The sequence below is a fragment of the Carcharodon carcharias genome, chromosome 14 (genome assembly GCF_017639515.1).
Source record: "Carcharodon carcharias isolate sCarCar2 chromosome 14, sCarCar2.pri, whole genome shotgun sequence".
Lineage (NCBI taxonomy): Eukaryota > Metazoa > Chordata > Chondrichthyes > Lamniformes > Lamnidae > Carcharodon > Carcharodon carcharias.
Window position 1 is genome coordinate 131286517 of NC_054480.1, and position 6006 is coordinate 131292522.

The 6006-nt window shown below is 45.6% G+C and overlaps 1 protein-coding gene across 1 annotated transcript in view; it reads right to left on the reverse strand.

Annotated features, from left to right (window-relative positions):
- The window catches only part of LOC121286883 (small glutamine-rich tetratricopeptide repeat-containing protein alpha-like), a 36881-nt gene extending 36458 nt beyond the window's left edge, over window positions 1–423 (reverse strand). Inside the window, exon 1 of the mRNA XM_041204095.1 lies at window positions 276–423. The gene's annotated coding sequence lies outside the window, so the exon portion shown is untranslated. The remainder of the gene's footprint in view (window positions 1–275) is intronic.
- Between the last annotated feature and the right edge of the window lie 5583 nt (window positions 424–6006).

Consider the following 6006-nt stretch of genomic DNA (forward strand, 5'->3'; position numbering starts at 1 on the left):
TGTGCAATGATCTCTGCAAAGGTTGTGCCATCGCTCACCAGATGAAACAGTCACACAGAGGAAACACAAGCCGGAGTAACACAAGGACAGAACATTCCAGCTTGGGCCTAGCGTCCCTGAGCGCCTCCTCACTCACACTTAGCCGTCAGGAAAATAACCCAACTTGTGAGACCTAAACTGTAACTATCCCTTGTAGTGAACCTGGAAGCACATGCAAATTTCCTGGCACCCCCTCCACACAAGCCCTGTTGAGAAAAATTCCCTCTTAAACTCACCGTTTTCTGCCACTAAATACGGACACCTTCACCACCAACTCGGCACTTCTCTGCGCTTGCGCCGTCCGGGAGTCACTGCCGGAGAGCGGAGCGCATGCGCCGTCCTGGACTCCAGGCCGAATCGTCCAGCGCTTGCGGTCTGGGAATCGCAAGGCTTGTGCCGCATGCGCCGTCCGTGGAACTCGCGACCGGATCCCAGAGAGCGCATGCGTCTCTCCACGTGTTGCATTGTCTTTGGAACATGGGAGTCATTTTGCGCATGTTCCGGTGTAGGAGCGAGATTTTTTCGAATTAATAATAACAAAAGCAAAAAATTGCGCATGTTGGAAATCTGAAACGAAAACAAAAAGTGCTGGAAAAATTCAGCAGGTCTGACAGAATGTGTGGAGAAAAAGACAGGGGTTATCCCTGGCTCGAAACGTTATGTTTCGAGTCTGTATGACTCTTCTTCAACGGACTCCAAACGTTATCTCTGTCTCTCTCCCCAAAGATGCTGTCAGACCTGCTGAATTTTTCCAGCATCTTTTGTTTCCGTTTCAGATTTCCAGCATCTGCTGTATTTCAAAAAAGAGTCATAGGGACTTGAAACTTTATCCCTGTATTTTTCTCCACACATGCTGTCAGACCTTCTTTGGATTAATTCTTCAGGAGCTCCTTTCAGGGTTGAGAGCTGATTTGATGTTGAGGAGATATGAAAAAAAATGAAAGCTTATGGTCCCTTACTCTGTTTATAAATTAATTGAGTGCAATAACTGGTAAAACTGGCAAGCGACACAAAGATGTATAATTTATTATGGTTAGACTTGTTCGGCTTAATAATTCTATTTGGGGGTCAATTTAAAGCACCGAAACAGACCATTCGATCCAACAGGCTGTTTATGCTCCACGCGAGCCTCGTCACACTCTTCTTCATCTAACCCCGTTAACATATGCTTTTATTCCTTTTGCCTGCAGCCAAGTTATTCTACTCCTTGTAGAAGCAAGTTTCACTTTCTAAATAAAAGCAAAGTACTGCTAATGCTGGAAATCTGAAAAACAGAAAATGCTGGAAAACTCAGCAGGTCTGACAGCATCTGTGGAGAGAGAAACAGTTAATGTTTGGAGTCTGTATGACCCATTTTCTGTTATTGTTCCACTTTCTAAACAAGCTCTGTGTGAAGAAGTTTCTCCTGGATTTTGTAGTGACTACCTTTTCTTTATAGCTGCTAGTTCAGATCTGCCCCACAAGAAATATCTTTCTGTCTACCCTGTCAACCCCTTTCACAATCTTAAAGGCAATTATCAGGTCAGCCCTCAGTCTTTAATTATTTTTGAGAGAAAAGAGCCTGCAGACTCAAAATGAAAACAAAGTGCTGGAAATACTGAGCAGGTTGGGCAGCATCTGTGGAGAGAGAAACAGAGTGAACATATCAGGTATGTGACCTTTATTTCCCTAAACTTAATTGATCCAGCAACACTGCAGTTTTCAAATGATCTCTCTCTATCCCTGTAACCTCCTACAAAAACTGATTTCCTCAAATTCTGACCTCTTGCCTTGTGCATCCCCTAAATCCTTCATCTTACTATTGGTGGCTGTGTCTTCAGCTGTCTAGACCTTTCAGCAGAACTGGGAAAAGTTAGAAACAGGAGCAAGTGAAATGGGGGAGGGTAGAAAAAGAACACAAAGGGTCATGTGTGATAGGGTGGAAGCTTGGGGAGATTAAATGACAAGAGTTGGTGGTTCAGGGCCAAAGGGAGTGGCAAAAGGACAAGTAAAGAAGCAAAACATTTGTCTGGAGAATAAGAAGTAAATGATGAAGAACTGCCACCCGAAAGCAAAAGGTGAGAGTAAAACCAAAACCTGCAAAAGGGAAAGAAAGCGAAATGGAAGCAGAGATTATAGACCAAAATTGTTGAACTCAATGTTGAGTCCAGAAGAATGTCAAGCACCTAATTGAAAGATAAGGTGCTGTTTGTCAAGTTTATGTTGATCTACATTGGAACACTATAGGAGGCTGAGGACAGAGAGGTCATCATGACATCAAGGTGGAGAATTAAAATGGCAGAAACTCAGGGTCATCCTTGTGGACTGAACAGAGATGTTCCTTAAAGCAATCACCTAATCTGCATTTGGTCTCCCCAATGTACAGCAGGGCATGTTGTGAGCAGTGAATACCATATACTAAATTGAAAGTAGATGTGAATTGCTCTTTCATCTGGAAGGAGTGTTGTGTAGTGTTTATGATCCATCCGAGCCTCCTCCCACCCTTCTTCAAATAACCCCATCAACATATTCTTTTATTCCTTTGGCCCTCATGTGTTTATCTAACTTACCCTTAAATGCATCCAAGCTATTCACCTCAACTACACCATGTGGAAGTAACTTCCACTTTTTAAACATGGTCTGTATAAAGAAGTTTATCCTGGATTTAGTAGTGACTATATATTTATGGCCCTGAGTTCTGATCTGCTGTGCAAGTGGCAACATCTTCATGTCTACTCTGTCAACCCCTTTCACAATCTTAAAGACCTTTATCAGGTCATCCCTCAGTCTCTAATTGCTTTTCAAGAGAAAAGAATCTGCAGTGTTAATAGGTGTAACCATTCAAAATAAAAACAGAAGATGCAGGAAAAATTCAGCAGGTCAGGCATCATCTGTGGAGAGGGAAACAGAGTTAACGTTTGTGACCTTTATTTCTCTGAACATTATTGGTCCAGCAATGGTGCAATTTCAAAATTCTTACCCCTCCCTCCCTCCATAACCTCCTACAAAAACTCTGATTTCCTCTAACTCTGGCCTCTTGACTTGTGCATCCCTAGTTCCTTCACCTCACTATTGGTAGCTGTGCCTTAGCTGTCTAGATGCGACCCTTTATCAGAACTGGGAAAAGTTAAAACGGGGAGCAATTAAAAGGGCAAGTGCAATGATCCCAGTAGTCATCAATGTGCTGAAGAAAAGAGGTGAGGGAGGGAGCCTGGTAGGACTCAAACAAGGAATGTTCCACGTGTCGCACAAAAAGGCAGACATAACTAGGACTCATGTGGGTACCCATAGCAACACCTATTACTTGGAGGGAGTGAGTAGAATTAAAGAAGTTGTTCAATGTAGGAACAAATTCAGCCAGACAGAGGTGGGTGATGGTGGATGAATATTGGTTGGGCCTTCATTCAGGTAAGAAGCATTGTTCGGGATGGAGGTGTGGCGAGATTGGACGTCCATGGTGAGTAGGAGAAGATTAGGGCCAGGAAATTGGAATCTGTTAAAGTGATGGTGGGCATAAGAAGAGTTAGAGATGTAGATGGAAAGACTTCACCTCTGCCTCAACTCATCAGCTGCTGAAACCTTTGTACATGTCTTAACTACCCAGATTTGACTACTCTGATGTATTCCTGGCTGGCATCACACATTCTACCCTTCCTAAACTTGAGGCCAACCAAAACTCTGATGACCACATTCTAACTTGCACCAAGTCCCATTCATCCATCATCTTTGTGCTCTCTGACCCACGCTGGCTCCCAGTTAAGAAATATCTTGATTTAAAAATTCTCATCCTTGTTTTCAAATCCCTCCATGGCCTCATCCCTTCACCCCGATCTGTAACCTCCTCCAGCCCTACAATCTTCTGAGATCTCTGCGTTCCTCTAATTCTGGCCTCTTGTGCATCCCCGGTTTTAATTATTCTACCATTGGTCTTTACTTCAACTGTTTCAGCCTTAAGCCCTTGCGCTCTTTCCCTAAAGTGCTCCACCTCTCTACTTCTGTTTCCTCCTAAACACGTTCCTCAGAATCTACCTCTTTGACCAAACTTACGATCATGTACCTAATAACTTCTTCTGTGGCTAGGATACCATAATCACGACTATCTTCCAGAAAGGTGACAAGTCTGACTGTGGTAACTATAGAGGAATCTCCCTGCTGTCAGCTACAGGGAAAGTCATTGCAAGAATTCTCCTCAATCGCCTTCTCCCTGTGGCTGAAGAGCTCGCCCCAGAGTTGCAATGCGGATTCCACCCACTAAGGTGCACAACGGACATGAGCTTCATCACATGGCAACTGCAAGGGAAATGCAGGGAACAGCACCAATCCTTGTACATGGCCTTGTTTGACCTCACAAAAGCTTCAACACTGTCAAATGCAAAGGATTGTGGAGATTCTCCTCCATTTCAACTGCCCCACACATTTATCACCATCCTCCGCAAGCCGTGATCCCGACCAATGGATCCACTACAGATCTGATCCAAGTTTGGACCGGGGTCAAACAAGGCAGTGATGCCCTTCTTGATCTTCCTTGTCACCCTCAGCAAGCTCCCTGCTAGAGTGGAGCTAAACTACAGAACAGGTGGGAACCTATTCAATCTCTGCTGCCTGAAGGCCAGATCCAAGATCGTCCCATCCTCTGTCATTGAACTACAGGATGTCGACGATGCTTGTGTCTGTGCACACTCAGAGGCTGAGCTCCAAGCCATCATCAACACCTTCACCGAGGCGTACGAGAGCATGGGCCTTACACTAAACATCCGCAAGACAAAGGTCCTCTACCAACCTGCGCCTCCTACACCGCACTGCACTCCCGGTTATCAAAATCCATGATGAGGCCTTGGACAATGTGGACCACTTTCCATTCCTTGGGAGCCTACTGTCAACAAGGGCAGGCATCGATGACAAGGTTCAACACCACCTTCAGTGTGCCAGCACAGCCTTCGACCGCCTGAGGAAGAGAGTGTTAGAAGACCAGGACATCAAACCTGGCACCAAGCTCATGGTCTATCGAGCAGTAGTGATATCCGCCCTCCTGTATGGCTCAGAGACGTGGACTATGTACAGCAGGCACCTCAAAACTCTGGAAAAGTACCACCAGAGCTGTGTCCACAAGATCCCACAAATCCATTGGCAGGATATGCATACCAACGTTAGTGTTCTCGCTCAGGCCAATATCCCCAGCATTGAAGCATTGACCATGCTCTATCAGCTCCGCCGGGTGGGCCACATCATCCACATACCTGGCACGAAACTCCCAAAACAAGCGCTCTACTCGGAGCTACGACATGGCAAGCAAACCCCAGGAGGGCAGAGGAAACACTTCAAGGACACCCTCAAAACCTCCTTGAAAAAGTGCAACATCCCCAACGACATGTGGGAATCCCTGGCCTGAAGTGGAGGGAGAGCACCCGGGAAGGAGCTGAACACCTCAAGTCTCCTCTCCAAAGGTTAACTGAAGCCAAGAATTGACATGGAAAGGAGCGTGTGGGAACCATGGCACCTGGGCTCCCCACCAGCTGCTTCCCCCTATCACCTTTTGCCCCACCTGTGACAGAGACTGTAGGTCTTGCATTGGACTCTTCAGTCACCTGAGAATTCATGTTTAGTGTCATTCTCGACCCCAAGGGACTGCCTAAGAAGAACTTCTTCTGTGCTTAGAAGTTAAATTTTCTTTGTGTGAAATGCCTTGGGACATTTGACAGCAATAAAGGAGCTACATAAACACAAGTTTATAAGATCATAAGAAATAGCTGCAGGAATAAGCATTCTAAGTCAGTCACGCACTAATGTCTGCTGAGATATAAATAACCACCTGGTCAATCAAATGTGATTGACATCAGAGATAACCAGTGATCGAGGAGCCAGATAATCGATCCAGCCAATGATCGGGCGGCAGGTGGACTGTCAATCAAGCTGGGCGCTGTTCCCGCCCTGTTGTAATGATTGACGGTCGCAAGAACCAAACGGGATAGCTGATGCGGAGGGCGCGCC